This window comes from Pituophis catenifer, unplaced genomic scaffold, assembly GCF_029215685.1.
Source record: "Pituophis catenifer annectens isolate HBS135680 unplaced genomic scaffold, rPitCat1.0.hap2 SCAF_8, whole genome shotgun sequence".
NCBI lineage: Eukaryota > Metazoa > Chordata > Lepidosauria > Squamata > Colubridae > Pituophis > Pituophis catenifer.
This window is the reverse complement of record NW_027256888.1, coordinates 23,830,524-23,852,000: the sequence shown is the minus strand read 5'-3', so window position 1 is coordinate 23,852,000 and position 21,477 is coordinate 23,830,524.

Below are 21,477 nucleotides of genomic sequence, written 5' to 3'. Positions count from 1 at the left end.
AGTAAATGAATATGTGTTTCTTTTGCAAATCCGAGTTCCTTGTCAATAGTTCAGTTTTCTGGCTGAATTGAGTTGTATTGCCAATTCTGAAATACAATTCGGCCTAACTCCTTAAAGAAAGCTCGTGTTTGATAATTGAATGTGTTTTTCGCTTTTCAGAACATGGGGAATATGAATATTTGTTTGTTTTTTAAATATGAGCTCTGTGTCAACAGTTCAGTTTTCTGGCTGAATTACGGTCGTGCTGCCAATTCTGAAATACAATTTAGTCTAACTCCTCAGAGAAAGCTCGTATTTGATAAAAGTATGTTTTTGGGTTTTTTAGGTGGTGGGGAATACAAATATCTGTTTCTCTTGCAAATCTGAACTCTCTGTCAATAGTCAAATTTCCTGGCAGTGTTGACTCCTACTGCCAATTCTGAGATACAGCTTTGGTCTAACTCCTTAGCGAAAGCTCGTATTTGAAAATTGAACGTGTTTTTCGCTTTCCAGACAGTGGGGTACATGAATATGTGTTTCTTTTGCAAGTATGAGCTCTGTGACAAAAGTTAAGTTTTCTGGCTGAGTTGAGTCCTACTGCCAATTCTGAGATACAGCTTTCGTCTAACTCCTCAGGGAAAGCTCTTATTTGAAAATTCTTTGTGTTTTTCGCTTTTCAGACCATGTGGAACATGAACATGTTTTTCTTTGGCAAATCTGAGCTCTGGGTCAAAAGTTAAGCTTTCTGGCTGAGTTGAGTCCTACTGCCAATTCTGAGATACAGCTTTTGTCTAACTCCTTAGCGAAAGCTGGTATTTGAAAATTGAACGTGTTTTTCGCTTTCCAGACAGTGGGGTACATGAATATGTGTTTCTTTTGCAAGTATGAGCTCTGTGTCAAAAGTTCAGTTTTCTGTCTGAGTTGAGTCCTACTGCCAATTCTGAGATACAGCTTTCGTCTAACTCCTCAGGGAAAGCTCTTATTTGAAAATTCTTTGTGTTTTTCGCTTTTCAGACCATGTGGAACATGAACATGTTTTTCTTTGGCCAATCTGAGCTCTGTGTCAAAAGTTAAGTTTTCTGGCTGAATTGAGTCCTACTGCCAATTATGAGATACAGCTTTGGTCTAGCTCCTTAGGCAAAAGCTCGTATTTGAAAATTGACCCTTTTTTTCGCTTTTCAGACAGTGGAGTAAATGAATATGTGTTTCTTTTGCAAATCCGAGTTCCTTGTCAATAGTTCAGTTTTCTGGCTGAATTGAGTTGTATTGCCAATTCTGAAATACAATTCGGCCTAACTCCTCAAAGAAAGCTCGTGTTTGATAATTGAATGTGTTTTTCGCTTTTCAGAACATGGGGAATATGAATATTTGTTTGTTTTTTAAATATGAGCTCTGTGTCAACAGTTCAGTTTTCTGGCTGAATTACGGTCGTGCTGCCAATTCTGAAATACAATTTAGTCTAACTCCTCAGGGAAAGCTCGTATTTGATAAAAGTATGTTTTTGGGTTTTTTAGGTGGTGGGGAATACAAATATCTGTTTCTCTTGCAAATCTGAACTCTCTGTCAATAGTCAAATTTCCTGGCAGTGTTGACTCCTACTGCCAATTCTGAGATACAGCTTTGGTCTAACTCCTTAGCGAAAGCTCGTATTTGAAAATTGAACGTGTTTTTCGCTTTCCAGACAGTGGGGTACATGAATATGTGTTTCTTTTGCAAGTATGAGCTCTGTGACAAAAGTTAAGTTTTCTGGCTGAGTTGAGTCCTACTGCCAATTCTGAGATACAGCTTTCGTCTAACTCCTCAGGGAAAGCTCTTATTTGAAAATTCTTTGTGTTTTTCGCTTTTCAGACCATGTGGAATATGAACATGTTTGTCTTTGGCAAATCTGAGCTCTGTGTCAAAAGTTAAGCTTTCTGGCTGAGTTGAGTCCTACTGCCAATTCTGAGATACAGCTTTCGTCTAACTCCTCAGTGAAAGATCGTGTTTGAAAATTGAATGTGTTTTTTGCTTTTCAGACTGTGGGTTACATGAATATATGTTTCTTTTGCCAATCTGAGCTCTGTGTCAAAAGTTAAGTTTTCTGGCTGAATTGAGTCCTACTGCCAATTATGAGATACAGCATTGGTCTAACTCCTTAGCAAAAGCTCGTATTTGAAAATTGACCCTTTTTTTCGCTTTTCCAACAGTGGAGTAAATGAATATGTGTTTCTTTTGCAAATCCGAGTTCCTTGTCAATAGTTCAGTTTTCTGGCTGAATTGAGTTGTACTGCCAATTCTGAAATACAATTTTGCCTAAGTCCTTAAAGAAAGCTCGTATTTGATAATTGAAAGTGTTTTTTCGCTTTTCAGAACATGGGGAATATGAATATTTGTTTGTTTTTTAAATATGAGCTCTGTGTCAACAGTTCAGTTTTCTGGCTGAATACGGTCGTGCTGCCAATTGTGAAATACAATTTAGTTTAACTCCTCAGAGAAAGCTCCTATTTGATAAAAGTATGTTTTTGGGTTTTTTAGGTGGTGGGGAATACAAATATCTGTTTCTCTTGCAAATCTGAACTCTCTGTCAATAGTCAAATTTCCTGGCTGTGTTGACTCCTACTCCCAATTCTGAGATACAGCTTTGGTCTAACTCCTTAGCGAAAGCTCGTATTTGAAAATTGAACGTGTTTTTCGCTTTCCAGACAGTGGGGTACATGAATATGTGTTTCTTTTGCAAGTATGAGCTCTGTGTCAAAAGTTAAGTTTTCTGTCTGAGTGGAGTCGTACTGCCAATTCTGAGATACAGCTTTCGTCTAACTCCTCAGGGAAAGCTCTTATTTGAAAATTCTTTGTGTTTTTCGCTTTTCAGACCATGTGGAACATGAACATGTTTTTCTTTGGCAAATCTGAGCTCTGTGTCAAAAGTTAAGCTTTCTGGCTGAGTTGAGTCCTACTGCCAATTCTGAGATACAGCTTTCGTCTAACTCCTCAGTGAAAGATCGTGTTTGAAAATTGAATGTGTTTTTCGCTTTTCAGACCGTGGGTTACATGAATATATGTTTCTTTTGCCAATCTGAGCTCTGTGTCAAAAGTTAAGTTTTCTGGCTGAATTGAGTCCAACTGCCAATTATGAGATACAGCTTTGGTCTAACTCCTTAGCAAAAGCTCGTATTTGAAAATTGACCCTTTTTTTCGCTTTTCCAACAGTGGAGTAAATGAATATGTGTTTCTTTTGCAAATCCGAGTTCCTTGTCAATAGTTCAGTTTTCTGGCTGAATTGAGTTGTACTGCCAATTCTGACATACAATTTTGCCTAAGTCCTTAAAGAAAGCTCGTATTTGATAATTGAAAGTGTTTTTCGCTTTTCAGAACATGGGGAATATGAATATTTGTTTGTTTTTTAAATATGAGCTCTGTGTCAACAGTTCAGTTTTCTGGCTGAATACGGTCGTGCTGCCAATTGTGAAATACAATGTAGTTTAACTCCTCAGAGAAAGCTCCTATTTGATAAAAGTATGTTTTTGGGTTTTTTAGGTGGAGGGGAATACAAATATCTGTTTCTCTTGCAAATCTGAACTCTCTGTCAATAATCAAATTTCCTGGCTGTGTTGACTCCTACTGCCAATTCTGAGATACAGCTTTGGTCTAACTCCTTAGCGAAAGCTGGTATTTGAAAATTGAACGTGTTTTTCGCTTTCCAGACAGTGGGGTACATGAATATGTGTTTCTTTTGCAAGTATGAGCTCTGTGTCAAAAGTTCAGTTTTCTGTCTGAGTTGAGTCCTACTGCCAATTCTGAGATACAGCTTTCGTCTAACTCCTCAGGGAAAGCTCTTATTTGAAAATTCTTTGTGTTTTTCGCTTTTCAGACCATGTGGAACATGAACATGTTTTTCTTTGGCAAATCTGAGCTCTGTGTCAAAAGTTAAGCTTTCTGGCTGAGTTGAGTCCTACTGCCAATTCTGAGATACAGCTTTCGTCTAACTCCTCAGGGAAAGCTCTTATTTGAAAATTCTTTGTGTTTTTCGCTTTTCAGACCGTGGGTTACATGAATATATGTTTCTTTTGCCAATCTGAGCTCTGTGTCAAAAGTTAAGTTTTCTGGCTGAATTGAGTCCTACTGCCAATTATGAGATGCAGCTTTGGTCTACCTCCTTAGGCAAAAGCTCGTATTTGAAAATTGACCCTTTTTTTCGCTTTTCAGACAGTGGAGTAAATGAATATGTGTTTCTTTTGCAAATCCGAGTTCCTTGTCAATAGTTCAGTTTTCTGGCTGAATTGAGTTGTATTGCCAATTCTGAAATACAATTCGGCCTAACTCCTCAAAGAAAGCTCGTGTTTGATAATTGAATGTGTTTTTCGCTTTTCAGAACATGGGGAATATGAATATTTGTTTGTTTTTTAAATATGAGCTCTGTGTCAACAGTTCAGTTTTCTGGCTGAATTACGGTCGTGCTGCCAATTCTGAAATACAATTTAGTCTAACTCCTCAGGGAAAGCTCGTATTTGATAAAAGTATGTTTTTGGGTTTTTTAGGTGGTGGGGAATACAAATATCTGTTTCTCTTGCAAATCTGAACTCTCTGTCAATAGTCAAATTTCCTGGCAGTGTTGACTCCTACTGCCAATTCTGAGATACAGCTTTGGTCTAACTCCTTAGCGAAAGCTCGTATTTGAAAATTGAACGTGTTTTTCGCTTTCCAGACAGTGGGGTACATGAATATGTGTTTCTTTTGCAAGTATGAGCTCTGTGACAAAAGTTAAGTTTTCTGGCTGAGTTGAGTCCTACTGCCAATTCTGAGATACAGCTTTCGTCTAACTCCTCAGGGAAAGCTCTTATTTGAAAATTCTTTGTGTTTTTCGCTTTTCAGACCATGTGGAATATGAACATGTTTGTCTTTGGCAAATCTGAGCTCTGGGTCAAAAGTTAAGCTTTCTGGCTGAGTTGAGTCCTACTGCCAATTCTGAGATACAGCTTTCGTCTAACTCCTCAGTGAAAGATCGTGTTTGAAAATTGAATGTGTTTTTTGCTTTTCAGACTGTGGGTTACATGAATATATGTTTCTTTTGCCAATCTGAGCTCTGTGTCAAAAGTTAAGTTTTCTGGCTGAATTGAGTCCTACTGCCAATTATGAGATACAGCATTGGTCTAACTCCTTAGCAAAAGCTCGTATTTGAAAATTGACCCTTTTTTTCGCTTTTCCAACAGTGGAGTAAATGAATATGTGTTTCTTTTGCAAATCCGAGTTCCTTGTCAATAGTTCAGTTTTCTGGCTGAATTGAGTTGTACTGCCAATTCTGAAATACAATTTTGCCTAAGTCCTTAAAGAAAGCTCGTATTTGATAATTGAAAGTGTTTTTCGCTTTTCAGAACATGGGGAATATGAATATTTGTTTGTTTTTTAAATATGAGCTCTGTGTCAACAGTTCAGTTTTCTGGCTGAATACGGTCGTGCTGCCAATTGTGAAATACAATTTAGTTTAACTCCTCAGAGAAAGCTCCTATTTGATAAAAGTATGTTTTTGGGTTTTTTAGGTGGTGGGGAATACAAATATCTGTTTCTCTTGCAAATCTGAACTCTCTGTCAATAGTCAAATTTCCTGGCTGTGTTGACTCCTACTCCCAATTCTGAGATACAGCTTTGGTCTAACTCCTTAGCGAAAGCTCGTATTTGAAAATTGAACGTGTTTTTCGCTTTCCAGACAGTGGGGTACATGAATATGTGTTTCTTTTGCAAGTATGAGCTCTGTGTCAAAAGTTAAGTTTTCTGTCTGAGTGGAGTCGTACTGCCAATTCTGAGATACAGCTTTCGTCTAACTCCTCAGGGAAAGCTCTTATTTGAAAATTCTTTGTGTTTTTCGCTTTTCAGACCATGTGGAACATGAACATGTTTTTCTTTGGCAAATCTGAGCTCTGTGTCAAAAGTTAAGCTTTCTGGCTGAGTTGAGTCCTACTGCCAATTCTGAGATACAGCTTTCGTCTAACTCCTCAGTGAAAGATCGTGTTTGAAAATTGAATGTGTTTTTCGCTTTTCAGACCGTGGGTTACATGAATATATGTTTCTTTTGCCAATCTGAGCTCTGTGTCAAAAGTTAAGTTTTCTGGCTGAATTGAGTCCAACTGCCAATTATGAGATACAGCTTTGGTCTAACTCCTTAGCAAAAGCTCGTATTTGAAAATTGACCCTTTTTTTCGCTTTTCCAACAGTGGAGTAAATGAATATGTGTTTCTTTTGCAAATCCGAGTTCCTTGTCAATAGTTCAGTTTTCTGGCTGAATTGAGTTGTACTGCCAATTCTGACATACAATTTTGCCTAAGTCCTTAAAGAAAGCTCGTATTTGATAATTGAAAGTGTTTTTCGCTTTTCAGAACATGGGGAATATGAATATTTGTTTGTTTTTTAAATATGAGCTCTGTGTCAACAGTTCAGTTTTCTGGCTGAATACGGTCGTGCTGCCAATTCTGTAATACAATTTAGTCTAACTCCTCAGAGAAAGGTCGTATTTGATAAAAGTATGTTTTTGGGTTTTTTAGGTGGTGGGGAATACAAATATCTGTTTCTTTTGCAAATCTGAACTCTCTGTCAATAGTCAAATTTCCTGGCTGTGTTGACTCCTACTGCCAATTCTGAGATACAGCTTTGGTCTAACTCCTTAGCGAAAGCTCGTTTTGGAAATTGAACGTGTTTTTCGCTTTCCAGACAGTGGGGTACATGAATATGTGTTTCTTTTGCAAGTATGAGCTCTGTGTCAAAAGTTAAGCTTTCTAGCTGAGTTGAGTCCTACTGCCAATTCTGAGATACAGCTTTCGTCTAACTCCTCAGGGAAAGCTCGTGTTTGAAAATTGAATGTGTTTTTTGCTTTTCAGATTGTGGGTTACATGAATATATGTTTCTTTTACCAATCTGAGCTCTGTGTCAAAAGTTAAGTTTTCTGGCTGAATTGAGTCCTACTGCCAATTATGAGATACAGCTTTGGTCTAGCTCCTTAGGCAAAAGCTCGTATTTGAAAATTGACCCTTTTTTTCGCTTTTCAGACAGTGGAGTAAATGAATATGTGTTTCTTTTGCAAATCCGAGTTCCTTGTCAATAGTTCAGTTTTCTGGCTGAATTGAGTTTTACTGCCAATTCTGAAATACAATTTGGCCTAACTCCTCAAAGAAAGCTCGTGTGTTTTTCGCTTTTCAAAACATGGGGAATATGATTATTTGTTTGTTTTTTAAATATGAGCTCTGTGTCAACAGTTCAGTTTTCTGGCTGAATTACGGTCGTGTTGCCAATTCTGAAATACAATTTAGTCTAACTCCTCAGAGAAAGCTCGTATTTGATAAAAGTATGTTTTTGGGTTTTTTAGGTGGTGGGGAATACAAATATCTGTTTCTTTTGCAAATCTGAACTCTCTGTCAATAGTCAAATTTCCTGGCTGTGTTGACTCCTACTGCCAATTCTGAGATACAGCTTTGGTCTAACTCCTTAGCGAAAGCTCGTATTTGAAAATTGAACGTGTTTTTCGCTTTTCAGAAAGTGGGGTACATGAATATGTGTTTCTTTTGCAAGTATGAGCTCTTTGTCAAAAGTTAAGCTTTCTGGCTTTGTTGAGTCCTACTGCCAATTCTGAGATACAGCTTTCGTCTAACTCCTCAGGGAAAGCTCGTGTTTGAAAATTGAATGTGTTTTTTGCTTTTCAGACCATGTGGAATATGAACATGTTTGTCTTTGGCAAATCTGAGCTCTGTGTCAAAAGTTAAGCTTTCTGGCTGAGTTGAGTCCTACTGCCAATTCTGAGATACAGCTTTGGTCTAACTCCTTAGCGAAAGCTGGTATTTGAAAATTGAACGTGTTTTTCGGTTTTCAGAAAGTGGGGTACATGAATATGTGTTTCTTTTGCAAGTATGAGCTCTTTGTCAAAAGTTAAGCTTTCTGGCTTTGTTGAGTCCTACTGCCAATTCTGAGATACAACTTTCGTCTAACTCCTCAGGGAAAGCTTTTATTTGAAAATTGAACGTGTTTTTCGCTTTTCAGAACATGTGGAACATGAACATGTTTGTCTTTGGCAAATCTGAGCTCTGGGTCAAAAGTTAAGCTTTCTGGCTGAGTTGAGTCCTACTGCCAATTCTGAGATACAGCTTTCGTCTAACTCCTCAGTGAAAGATCGTGTTTGAAAATTGAATGTGTTTTTTGCTTCTCAAACCGTGGGTTACATGAATATATGTTTCTTTTGCCAATCTGAGCTCTGTGTCAAAAGTTAAGTTTTCTGGCTGAATTGAGTCCTACTGCCAATTCTGAGATACAGCTTTGGTCTAACTCCTTAGCGAAAGCTCGTATTTGAAAATTGACCCTTTTTTTCGCTTTTCCAACAGTGGAGTAAATGAATATGTGTTTCTTTTGCAAATCCGAGTTCCTTGTCAATAGTTCAGTTTTCTGGCTGAATTGAGTTGTACTGCCAATTCTGAAATACAATTTTGCCTAAGTCCTTAAAGAAAGCTCGTATTTGATAATTGAAAGTGTTTTTCGCTTTTCAGAACATGGGGAATATGAATATTTGTTTGTTTTTTAAATATGAGCTCTGTGTCAACAGTTCAGTTTTCTGGCTGAATACGGTCGTGCTGCCAATTGTGAAATACAATGTAGTTTAACTCCTCAGAGAAAGCTCCTATTTGATAAAAGTATGTTTTTGGGTTTTTTAGGTGGAGGGGAATACAAATATCTGTTTCTCTTGCAAATCTGAACTCTCTGTCAATAGTCAAATTTCCTGGCTGTGTTGACTCCTACTGCCAATTCTGAGATACAGCATTGGTCTAACTCCTTAGCGAAAGCTGGTATTTGAAAATTGAACGTGTTTTTCGCTTTCCAGACAGTGGGGTACATGAATATGTGTTTCTTTTGCAAGTATGAGCTCTGTGTCAAAAGTTAAATTTTCTGTCTGAGTTGAGTCCTACTGCCAATTCTGAGATACAGCTTTCGTCTAACTCCTCAGGGAAAGCTCTTATTTGAAAATTCTTTGTGTTTTTCGCTTTTCAGACCATGTGGAACATGAACATGTTTTTCTTTGGCAAATCTGAGCTCTGTGTCAAAAGTTAAGCTTTCTGGCTGAGTTGAGTCCTACTGCCAATTCTGAGATACAGCTTTTGTCTAACTCCTCAGGGAAAGCTCGTGTTTGAAAATTGAATGTGTTTTTTGCTTTTCAGACCGTGGGTTACATGAATATATGTTTCTTTTGCCAATCTGAGCTCTGTGTCAAAAGTTAAGTTTTCTGGCTGAATTGAGTCCTACTGCCAATTATGAGATACAGCTTTGGTCTAGCTCCTTAGGCAAAAGCTCGTATTTGAAAATTGACCCTTTTTTTCGCTTTTCAGACAGTGGAGTAAATGAATATGTGTTTCTTTTGCAAATCCGAGTTCCTTGTCAATAGTTCAGTTTTCTGGCTGAATTGAGTTGTATTGCCAATTCTGAAATACAATTCGGCCTAACTCCTCAAAGAAAGCTCGTGTTTGATAATTGAATGTGTTTTTCGCTTTTCAGAACATGGGGAATATGAATATTTGTTTGTTTTTTAAATATGAGCTCTGTGTCAACAGTTCAGTTTTCTGGCTGAATTACGGTCGTGCTGCCAATTCTGAAATACAATTTAGTCTAACTCCTCAGAGAAAGCTCGTATTTGATAAAAGTATGTTTTTGGGTTTTTTAGGTGGTGGGGAATACAAATATCTGTTTCTCTTGCAAATCTGAACTCTCTGTCAATAGTCAAATTTCCTGGCAGTGTTGACTCCTACTGCCAATTCTGAGATACAGCTTTGGTCTAACTCCTTAGCGAAAGCTCGTATTTGAAAATTGAACGTGTTTTTCGCTTTCCAGACAGTGGGGTACATGAATATGTGTTTCTTTTGCAAGTATGAGCTCTGTGACAAAAGTTAAGTTTTCTGGCTGAGTTGAGTCCTACTGCCAATTCTGAGATACAGCTTTCGTCTAACTCCTCAGGGAAAGCTCTTATTTGAAAATTCTTTGTGTTTTTCGCTTTTCAGACCATGTGGAACATGAACATGTTTTTCTTTGGCAAATCTGAGCTCTGGGTCAAAAGTTAAGCTTTCTGGCTGAGTTGAGTCCTACTGCCAATTCTGAGATACAGCTTTTGTCTAACTCCTCAGGGAAAGCTCGTGTTTGAAAATTGAATGTGTTTTTTGCTTTTCAGACCGTGGGTTACATGAATATATATTTCTTTTGCCAATCTGAGCTCTGTGTCAAAAGTTAAGTTTTCTGGCTGAATTGAGTCCTACTGCCAATTATGAGATACTGCTTTGGTCTAGCTCCTTAGGCAAAAGCTCGTATTTGAAAATTGACCCTTTTTTTCGCTTTTCAGACAGTGGAGTAAATGAATATGTGTTTCTTTTGCAAATCCGAGTTCCTTGTCAATAGTTCAGATTTCTGGCTGAATTGAGTTGTACTGCCAATTCTGACATACAATTTTGCCTAAGTCCTTAAAGAAAGCTCGTATTTGATAATTGAAAGTGTTTTTCGCTTTTCAGAACATGGGGAATATGAATATTTGTTTGTTTTTTAAATATGAGCTCTGTGTCAACAGTTCAGTTTTCTGGCTGAATACGGTCGTGCTGCCAATTGTGAAATACAATGTAGTTTAACTCCTCAGAGAAAGCTCCTATTTGATAAAAGTATGTTTTTGGGTTTTTTAGGTGGAGGGGAATACAAATATCTGTTTCTCTTGCAAATCTGAACTCTCTGTCAATAGTCAAATTTCCTGGCTGTGTTGACTCCTACTGCCAATTCTGAGATACAGCTTTGGTCTAACTCCTTAGCGAAAGCTGGTATTTGAAAATTGAACGTGTTTTTCGCTTTCCAGACAGTGGGGTACATGAATATGTGTTTCTTTTGCAAGTATGAGCTCTGTGTCAAAAGTTCAGTTTTCTGTCTGAGTTGAGTCCTACTGCCAATTCTGAGATACAGCTTTCGTCTAACTCCTCAGGGAAAGCTCTTATTTGAAAATTCTTTGTGTTTTTCGCTTTTCAGACCATGTGGAACATGAACATGTTTTTCTTTGGCAAATCTGAGCTCTGTGTCAAAAGTTAAGCTTTCTGGCTGAGTTGAGTCCTACTGCCAATTCTGAGATACAGCTTTCGTCTAACTCCTCAGGGAAAGCTCTTATTTGAAAATTCTTTGTGTTTTTCGCTTTTCAGACCGTGGGTTACATGAATATATGTTTCTTTTGCCAATCTGAGCTCTGTGTCAAAAGTTAAGTTTTCTGGCTGAATTGAGTCCTACTGCCAATTATGAGATGCAGCTTTGGTCTAGCTCCTTAGGCAAAAGCTCGTATTTGAAAATTGACCCTTTTTTTCGCTTTTCAGACAGTGGAGTAAATGAATATGTGTTTCTTTTGCAAATCCGAGTTCCTTGTCAATAGTTCAGTTTTCTGGCTGAATTGAGTTGTATTGCCAATTCTGAAATACAATTCGGCCTAACTCCTCAAAGAAAGCTCGTGTTTGATAATTGAATGTGTTTTTCGCTTTTCAGAACATGGGGAATATGAATATTTGTTTGTTTTTTAAATATGAGCTCTGTGTCAACAGTTCAGTTTTCTGGCTGAATTACGGTCGTGCTGCCAATTCTGAAATACAATTTAGTCTAACTCCTCAGGGAAAGCTCGTATTTGATAAAAGTATGTTTTTGGGTTTTTTAGGTGGTGGGGAATACAAATATCTGTTTCTCTTGCAAATCTGAACTCTCTGTCAATAGTCAAATTTCCTGGCAGTGTTGACTCCTACTGCCAATTCTGAGATACAGCTTTGGTCTAACTCCTTAGCGAAAGCTCGTATTTGAAAATTGAACGTGTTTTTCGCTTTCCAGACAGTGGGGTACATGAATATGTGTTTCTTTTGCAAGTATGAGCTCTGTGACAAAAGTTAAGTTTTCTGGCTGAGTTGAGTCCTACTGCCAATTCTGAGATACAGCTTTCGTCTAACTCCTCAGGGAAAGCTCTTATTTGAAAATTCTTTGTGTTTTTCGCTTTTCAGACCATGTGGAATATGAACATGTTTGTCTTTGGCAAATCTGAGCTCTGTGTCAAAAGTTAAGCTTTCTGGCTGAGTTGAGTCCTACTGCCAATTCTGAGATACAGCTTTCGTCTAACTCCTCAGTGAAAGATCGTGTTTGAAAATTGAATGTGTTTTTTGCTTTTCAGACTGTGGGTTACATGAATATATGTTTCTTTTGCCAATCTGAACTCTGTGTCAAAAGTTAAGTTTTCTGGCTGAATTGAGTCCTACTGCCAATTATGAGATACAGCATTGGTCTAACTCCTTAGCAAAAGCTCGTATTTGAAAATTGACCCTTTTTTTCGCTTTTCCAACAGTGGAGTAAATGAATATGTGTTTCTTTTGCAAATCCGAGTTCCTTGTCAATAGTTCAGTTTTCTGGCTGAATTGAGATGTACTGCCAATTCTGAAATACAATTTTGCCTAAGTCCTTAAAGGAAGCTCGTATTTGATAATTGAAAGTGTTTTTCGCTTTTCAGAACATGGGGAATATGAATATTTGTTTGTTTTTTAAATATGAGCTCTGTGTCAACAGTTCAGTTTTCTGGCTGAATACGGTCGTGCTGCCAATTGTGAAATACAATTTAGTTTAACTCCTCAGAGAAAGCTCCTATTTGATAAAAGTATGTTTTTGGGTTTTTTAGGTGGTGGGGAATACAAATATCTGTTTCTCTTGCAAATCTGAACTCTCTGTCAATAGTCAAATTTCCTGGCTGTGTTGACTCCTACTCCCAATTCTGAGATACAGCTTTGGTCTAACTCCTTAGCGAAAGCTCGTATTTGAAAATTGAACGTGTTTTTCGCTTTCCAGACAGTGGGGTACATGAATATGTGTTTCTTTTGCAAGTATGAGCTCTGTGTCAAAAGTTAAGTTTTCTGTCTGAGTGGAGTCGTACTGCCAATTCTGAGATACAGCTTTCGTCTAACTCCTCAGGGAAAGCTCTTATTTGAAAATTCTTTGTGTTTTTCGCTTTTCAGACCATGTGGAACATGAACATGTTTTTCTTTGGCAAATCTGAGCTCTGTGTCAAAAGTTAAGCTTTCTGGCTGAGTTGAGTCCTACTGCCAATTCTGAGATACAGCTTTCGTCTAACTCCTCAGTGAAAGATCGTGTTTGAAAATTGAATGTGTTTTTTGCTTTTCAGACCGTGGGTTACATGAATATATGTTTCTTTTGCCAATCTGAGCTCTGTGTCAAAAGTTAAGTTTTCTGGCTGAATTGAGTCCAACTGCCAATTATGAGATACAGCTTTGGTCTAACTCCTTAGCAAAAGCTCGTATTTGAAAATTGACCCTTTTTTTCGCTTTTCCAACAGTGGAGTAAATGAATATGTGTTTCTTTTGCAAATCCGAGTTCCTTGTCAATAGTTCAGTTTTCTGGCTGAATTGAGTTGTACTGCCAATTCTGAAATACAATTTTGCCTAAGTCCTTAAAGAAAGCTCGTATTTGATAATTGAAAGTGTTTTTCGCTTTTCAGAACATGGGGAATATGAATATTTGTTTGTTTTTTAAATATGAGCTCTGTGTCAACAGTTCAGTTTTCTGGCTGAATACGGTCGTGCTGCCAATTGTGAAATACAATTTAGTTTAACTCCTCAGAGAAAGCTCCTATTTGATAAAAGTTTGTTTTTGGGTTTTTTAGGTGGTGGGGAATACAAATATCTGTTTCTCTTGCAAATCTGAACTCTCTGTCAATAGTCAAATTTCCTGGCTGTGTTGACTCCTACTGCCAATTCTGAGATACAGCTTTGGTCTAACTCCTTAGAGAAAGCTGGTATTTGAAAATTGAACGTGTTTTTCGCTTTCCAGACAGTGGGGTACATGAATATGTGTTTCTTTTGCAAGTATGAGCTCTGTGTCAAAAGTTAAGTTTTCTGTCTGAGTGGAGTCCTACTGCCAATTCTGAGATACAGCTTTCGTCTAACTCCTCAGGGAAAGCTCTTATTTGAAAATTCTTTGTGTTTTTCGCTTTTCAGACCATGTGGAACATGAACATGTTTTTCTTTGGCAAATCTGAGCTCTGGGTCAAAAGTTAAGCTTTCTGGCTGAGTTGAGTCCTACTGCCAATTCTGAGATACAGCTTTCGTCTAACTCCTCAGGGAAAGCTCTTATTTGAAAATTCTTTGTGTTTTTCGCTTTTCAGACCGTGGGTTACATGAATATATGTTTCTTTTGCCAATCTGAGCTCTGTGTCAAAAGTTAAGTTTTCTGGCTGAATTGAGTCCTACTGCCAATTATGAGATGCAGCTTTGGTCTAGCTCCTTAGGCAAAAGCTCGTATTTGAAAATTGACCCTTTTTTTCGCTTTTCAGACAGTGGAGTAAATGAATATGTGTTTCTTTTGCAAATCCGAGTTCCTTGTCAATAGTTCAGTTTTCTGGCTGAATTGAGTTGTATTGCCAATTCTGAAATACAATTCGGCCTAACTCCTCAAAGAAAGCTCGTGTTTGATAATTGAATGTGTTTTTCGCTTTTCAGAACATGGGGAATATGAATATTTGTTTGTTTTTTAAATATGAGCTCTGTGTCAACAGTTCAGTTTTCTGGCTGAATTACGGTCGTGCTGCCAATTCTGAAATACAATTTAGTCTAACTCCTCAGGGAAAGCTCGTATTTGATAAAAGTATGTTTTTGGGTTTTTTAGGTGGTGGGGAATACAAATATCTGTTTCTCTTGCAAATCTGAACTCTCTGTCAATAGTCAAATTTCCTGGCAGTGTTGACTCCTACTGCCAATTCTGAGATACAGCTTTGGTCTAACTCCTTAGCGAAAGCTCGTATTTGAAAATTGAACGTGTTTTTCGCTTTCCAGACAGTGGGGTACATGAATATGTGTTTCTTTTGCAAGTATGAGCTCTGTGACAAAAGTTAAGTTTTCTGGCTGAGTTGAGTCCTACTGCCAATTCTGAGATACAGCTTTCGTCTAACTCCTCAGGGAAAGCTCTTATTTGAAAATTCTTTGTGTTTTTCGCTTTTCAGACCATGTGGAATATGAACATGTTTGTCTTTGGCAAATCTGAGCTCTGTGTCAAAAGTTAAGCTTTCTGGCTGAGTTGAGTCCTACTGCCAATTCTGAGATACAGCTTTCGTCTAACTCCTCAGTGAAAGATCGTGTTTGAAAATTGAATGTGTTTTTTGCTTTTCAGACTGTGGGTTACATGAATATATGTTTCTTTTGCCAATCTGAGCTCTGTGTCAAAAGTTAAGTTTTCTGGCTGAATTGAGTCCTACTGCCAATTATGAGATACAGCATTGGTCTAACTCCTTAGCAAAAGCTCGTATTTGAAAATTGACCCTTTTTTTCGCTTTTCCAACAGTGGAGTAAATGAATATGTGTTTCTTTTGCAAATCCGAGTTCCTTGTCAATAGTTCAGTTTTCTGGCTGAATTGAGTTGTACTGCCAATTCTGAAATACAATTTTGCCTAAGTCCTTAAAGAAAGCTCGTATTTGATAATTGAAAGTGTTTTTCGCTTTTCAGAACATGGGGAATATGAATATTTGTTTGTTTTTTAAATATGAGCTCTGTGTCAACAGTTCAGTTTTCTGGCTGAATACGGTCGTGCTGCCAATTGTGAAATACAATTTAGTTTAACTCCTCAGAGAAAGCTCCTATTTGATAAAAGTATGTTTTTGGGTTTTTTAGGTGGTGGGGAATACAAATATCTGTTTCTCTTGCAAATCTGAACTCTCTGTCAATAGTCAAATTTCCTGGCTGTGTTGACTCCTACTCCCAATTCTGAGATACAGCTTTGGTCTAACTCCTTAGCGAAAGCTCGTATTTGAAAATTGAACGTGTTTTTCGCTTTCCAGACAGTGGGGTACATGAATATGTGTTTCTTTTGCAAGTATGAGCTCTGTGTCAAAAGTTAAGTTTTCTGTCTGAGTGGAGTCGTACTGCCAATTCTGAGATACAGCTTTCGTCTAACTCCTCAGGGAAAGCTCTTATTTGAAAATTCTTTGTGTTTTTCGCTTTTCAGACCATGTGGAACATGAACATGTTTTTCTTTGGCAAATCTGAGCTCTGTGTCAAAAGTTAAGCTTTCTGGCTGAGTTGAGTCCTACTGCCAATTCTGAGATACAGCTTTCGTCTAACTCCTCAGTGAAAGATCGTGTTTGAAAATTGAATGTGTTTTTTGCTTTTCAGACCGTGGGTTACATGAATATATGTTTCTTTTGCCAATCTGAGCTCTGTGTCAAAAGTTAAGTTTTCTGGCTGAATTGAGTCCAACTGCCAATTATGAGATACAGCTTTGGTCTAACTCCTTAGCAAAAGCTCGTATTTGAAAATTGACCCTTTTTTTCGCTTTTCCAACAGTGGAGTAAATGAATATGTGTTTCTTTTGCAAATCCGAGTTCCTTGTCAATAGTTCAGTTTTCTGGCTGAATTGAGTTGTACTGCCAATTCTGAAATACAATTTTGCCTAAGTCCTTAAAGAAAGCTCGTATTTGATAATTGAAAGTGTTTTTCGCTTTTCAGAACATGGGGAATATGAATATTTGTTTGTTTTTTAAATATGAGCTCTGTGTCAACAGTTCAGTTTTCTGGCTGAATACGGTCGTGCTGCCAATTGTGAAATACAATTTAGTTTAACTCCTCAGAGAAAGCTCCTATTTGATAAAAGTTTGTTTTTGGGTTTTTTAGGTGGTGGGGAATACAAATATCTGTTTCTCTTGCAAATCTGAACTCTCTGTCAATAGTCAAATTTCCTGGCTGTGTTGACTCCTACTGCCAATTCTGAGATACAGCTTTGGTCTAACTCCTTAGAGAAAGCTGGTATTTGAAAATTGAACGTGTTTTTCGCTTTCCAGACAGTGGGGTACATGAATATGTGTTTCTTTTGCAAGTATGAGCTCTGTGTCAAAAGTTAAGTTTTCTGTCTGAGTGGAGTCCTACTGCCAATTCTGAGATACAGCTTTCGTCTAACTCCTCAGGGAAAGCTCTTATTTGAAAATTCTTTGTGTTTTTCGCTTTTCAGACCATGTGGAACATGAACATGTTTTTCTTTGGCAAATCTGAGCTCTGGGTCAAAAGTTAAGCTTTCTGGCTGAGTTGAGTCCTACTGCCAATTCTGAGATACAGCTTTCGTCTAACTCCTCAGGGAAAGCTCTTATTTGAAAATTCTTTGTGTTTTTCGCTTTTCAGACCGTGGGTTACATGAATATATGTTTCTTTTGCCAATCTGAGCTCTGTGTCAAAAGTTAAGTTTTCTGGCTGAATTGAGTCCTACTGCCAATTATGAGATACAGCTTTGGTCTAACTCCTTAGCAAAAGCTCGTATTTGAAAATTGACCCTTTTTTTCGCTTTTCAGACAGTGGAGTAAATGAATATGTGTTTCTTTTGCAAATCCGAGTTCCTTGTCAATAGTTCAGTTTTCTGGCTGAATTGAGTTGTACTGCCAATTCTGAAATACAATTTGGCCTAACTCCTCAAAGAAAGCGCGTGTTTGATAATTGAATGTGTTTTTCGCTTTTCAGAACATGGGGAATATGAATATTTGTTTGTTTTTTAAATCTGAGCTCTGTGTCAACAGTTCAGTTTTCTGGCTGAATACGGTCGTGCTGCCAATTCTGTAATACAATTTAGTCTAACTCCTCAGAGAAAGGTCGTATTTGATAAAAGTATGTTTTTGGGTTTTTTAGGTGGTGGGGAATACAAATATCTGTTTGTTTTGCAAATCTGAACTCTCTGTCAATAGTCAAATTTCCTGGCTGTGTTGACTCCTACTGCCAATTCTGAGATACAGCTTTCGTCTAACTCCTTAGCGAAAGCTCGTTTTGGAAATTGAACGTGTTTTTCGCTTTCCAGACAGTGGGGTACATGAATATGTGTTTCTTTTGCAAGTATGAGCTCTGTGTCAATAGTTAAGCTTTCTTGCTGAGTTGAGTCCTACTGCCAATTCTGAGATACAGCTTTCGTCTAACTCCTTAGCAAAAGCTCGTATTTGAAAATTGACCCTTTTTTTCGCTTTTCAGACAGTGGAGTAAATGAATATGTGTTTCTTTTGCAAATCCGAGTTCCTTGTCAATAGTTCAGTTTTCTGGCTGAATTGAGTCCTACTGCCAATTATGAGATACAGCATTGGTCTAACTCCTTAGCAAAAGCTCGTATTTGAAAATTGACCCTTTTTTTCGCTTTTCCAACAGTGGAGTAAATGAATATGTGTTTCTTTTGCAAATCCGAGTTCCTTGTCAATAGTTCAGTTTTCTGGCTGAATTGAGTTGTACTGCCAATTCTGAAATACAATTTTGCCTAAGTCCTTAAAGAAAGCTCGTATTTGATAATTGAAAGTGTTTTTCGCTTTTCAGAACATGGGGAATATGAATATTTGTTTGTTTTTTAAATATGAGCTCTGTGTCAACAGTTCAGTTTTCTGGCTGAATACGGTCGTGCTGCCAATTGTGAAATACAATTTAGTTTAACTCCTCAGAGAAAGCTCCTATTTGATAAAAGTATGTTTTTGGGTTTTTTAGGTGGTGGGGAATACAAATATCTGTTTCTCTTGCAAATCTGAACTCTCTGTCAATAGTCAAATTTCCTGGCTGTGTTGACTCCTACTCCCAATTCTGAGATACAGCTTTGGTCTAACTCCTTAGCGAAAGCTCGTATTTGAAAATTGAACGTGTTTTTCGCTTTCCAGACAGTGGGGTACATGAATATGTGTTTCTTTTGCAAGTATGAGCTCTGTGTCAAAAGTTAAGTTTTCTGTCTGAGTGGAGTCGTACTGCCAATTCTGAGATACAGCTTTCGTCTTACTCCTCAGGGAAAGCTCTTATTTGAAAATTCTTTGTGTTTTTCGCTTTTCAGACCATGTGGAACATGAACATGTTTTTCTTTGGCAAATCTGAGCTCTGTGTCAAAAGTTAAGCTTTCTGGCTGAGTTGAGTCCTACTGCCAATTCTGAGATACAGCTTTCGTCTAACTCCTCAGTGAAAGATCGTGTTTGAAAATTGAATGTGTTTTTCGCTTTTCAGACCGTGGGTTACATGAATATATGTTTCTTTTGCCAATCTGAGCTCTGTGTCAAAAGTTAAGTTTTCTGGCTGAATTGAGTCCAACTGCCAATTATGAGATACAGCTTTGGTCTAACTCCTTAGCAAAAGCTCGTATTTGAAAATTGACCCTTTTTTTCGCTTTTCCAACAGTGGAGTAAATGAATATGTGTTTCTTTTGCAAATCCGAGTTCCTTGTCAATAGTTCAGTTTTCTGGCTGAATTGAGTTTTACTGCCAATTCTGAAATACAATTTGGCCTAACTCCTCAAAGAAAGCTCGTGTGTTTTTCGCTTTTCAAAACATGGGGAATATGATTATTTGTTTGTTTTTTAAATATGAGCTCTGTGTCAACAGTTCAGTTTTCTGGCTGAATTACGGTCGTGTTGCCAATTCTGAAATACAATTTAGTCTAACTCCTCAGAGAAAGCTCGTATTTGATAAAAGTATGTTTTTGGGTTTTTTAGGTGGTGGGGAATACAAATATCTGTTTCTTTTGCAAATCTGAACTCTCTGTCAATAGTCAAATTTCCTGGCTGTGTTGACTCCTACTGCCAATTCTGAGATACAGCTTTGGTCTAACTCCTTAGCGAAAGCTCGTATTTGAAAATTGAACGTGTTTTTCGCTTTTCAGAAAGTGGGGTACATGAATATGTGTTTCTTTTGCAAGTATGAGCTCTTTGTCAAAAGTTAAGCTTTCTGGCTTTGTTGAGTCCTACTGCCAATTCTGAGATACAGCTTTCGTCTAACTCCTCAGGGAAAGCTCGTGTTTGAAAATTGAATGTGTTTTTTGCTTTTCAGACCATGTGGAACATGAACATGTTTTTCTTTGGCAAATCTGAGCTCTGTGTCAAAAGTTAAGTTTTCTGGCTGAATTGAGTCCTACTGCCAATTATGAGATCCAGCTTTGGTCTAACTCCTTAGCAAAAGCTCGTATTTGAAAATTGACCCTTTTTTTCGCTTTTCCAACAGTGGAGTAAATGAATATGTGTTTCTTTTGCAAATCCGAGTTCCTTGTCAATAGTTCAGTTTTCTGGCTGAATACGGTTGTGCTGCCAATTCTGAAATACAATTTAGTCTATCTCCTCAGAGAAAGCTCATATTTAATAAAAGTATGTTTTTGGGTTTTTTAGGTGGTGGGGAATACAAATATATGTTTCTCTTGCAAATCTGAACGCTCTGTCAATAGTCAAATTTCCTGGCTGTGTTGACTCCTACTGCCAATTCTGAGATACAGCTTTGGTCTAACTCCTTAGCGAAAGCTCGTATTTGAAAATTGAACATGTTTTTCACTTTCCAGACAGTGGGGTACATGAATATGTGTTTCTTTTGCAAGTATGAGCTCTGTGACAAAAGTTAAGTTTTCTGGCTGAGTTGAGTCCTACTGCCAATTCTGAGATACAGCTTTCGTCTAACTCCTCAGGGAAAGCTCTTATTTGAAAATTCTTTGTGTTTTTCGCTTTTCAGACCATGTGGAACATGAACATGTTTTTCTTTGGCAAATCTGAGCTCTGGGTCAAAAGTTAAGCTTTCTGGCTGAGTTGTGTCCTACTGCCAATTCTGAGATACAGGTTTGGTCTAGCTCCTTAGGCAAAAGCTCGTATTTGAAAATGAACACTTTTTTTCGCTTTTCAGACAGTGGAGTAAATGAATATGTGTTTCTTTTGCAAATTCGAGTTCCTTGTCAATAGTTCAGTTTTCTGGCTGAATTGAGTTGTACTGCCAATTCTGAAATACAATTTGGCCTAACTCCTCAAAGAAAGCTCGTGTTTGATAATTGAATGTGTTTTTCGCTTTTCAGAACATGGGGAATATCAATATTTGTTTGTTGTTTAAATCTGAGCTCTGTGTCAACAGTTCAGTTTTCTGGCTGAATACGGTCGTGCTGCCAATTCTGAAATACAATTTAGTCTAACTCCTCAGAGAAAGCTCGTATTTGATAAAAGTATGTTTTTGGGTTTCTTAGGTGGTGGGGAATACAAATATCTGTTTCTCTTGCAAATCTGAACTCTCTGTCAATAGTCAAATTTCCTGGCTTTGTTGACTCCTACTGCCAATTCTGAGATACAGCTTTGGTCTAACTCCTTAGCGAAAGCTCGTATTTGAAAATTGAATGTGTTTTTCGCTTTCAAGACAGTGGGGTACATGAATATGTGTTTCTTTTGCAAGTATGAGCTCTGTGACAAAAGTTAAGTTTTCTGGCTGAGTTGAGTCCTACTGCCAATTCTGAGATACAGCTTTCGTCTAACTCCTTAGCAAAAGCTCGTATTTGAAAATTGACCCTTTTTTTCGCTTTTCAGACAGTGGAGTAAATGAATATGTGTTTCTTTTGCAAATCCGAGTTCCTTGTCAATAGTTCAGTTTTCTGGCTGAATTGAGTTGTACTGCCAATTCTGAAATACAATTTGGCCTAACTCCTCAAAGAAAGCTCGTGTGTTTTTCGCTTTTCAGAACATGGGGAATATGATTATTTGTCTGTTTTTTAAAT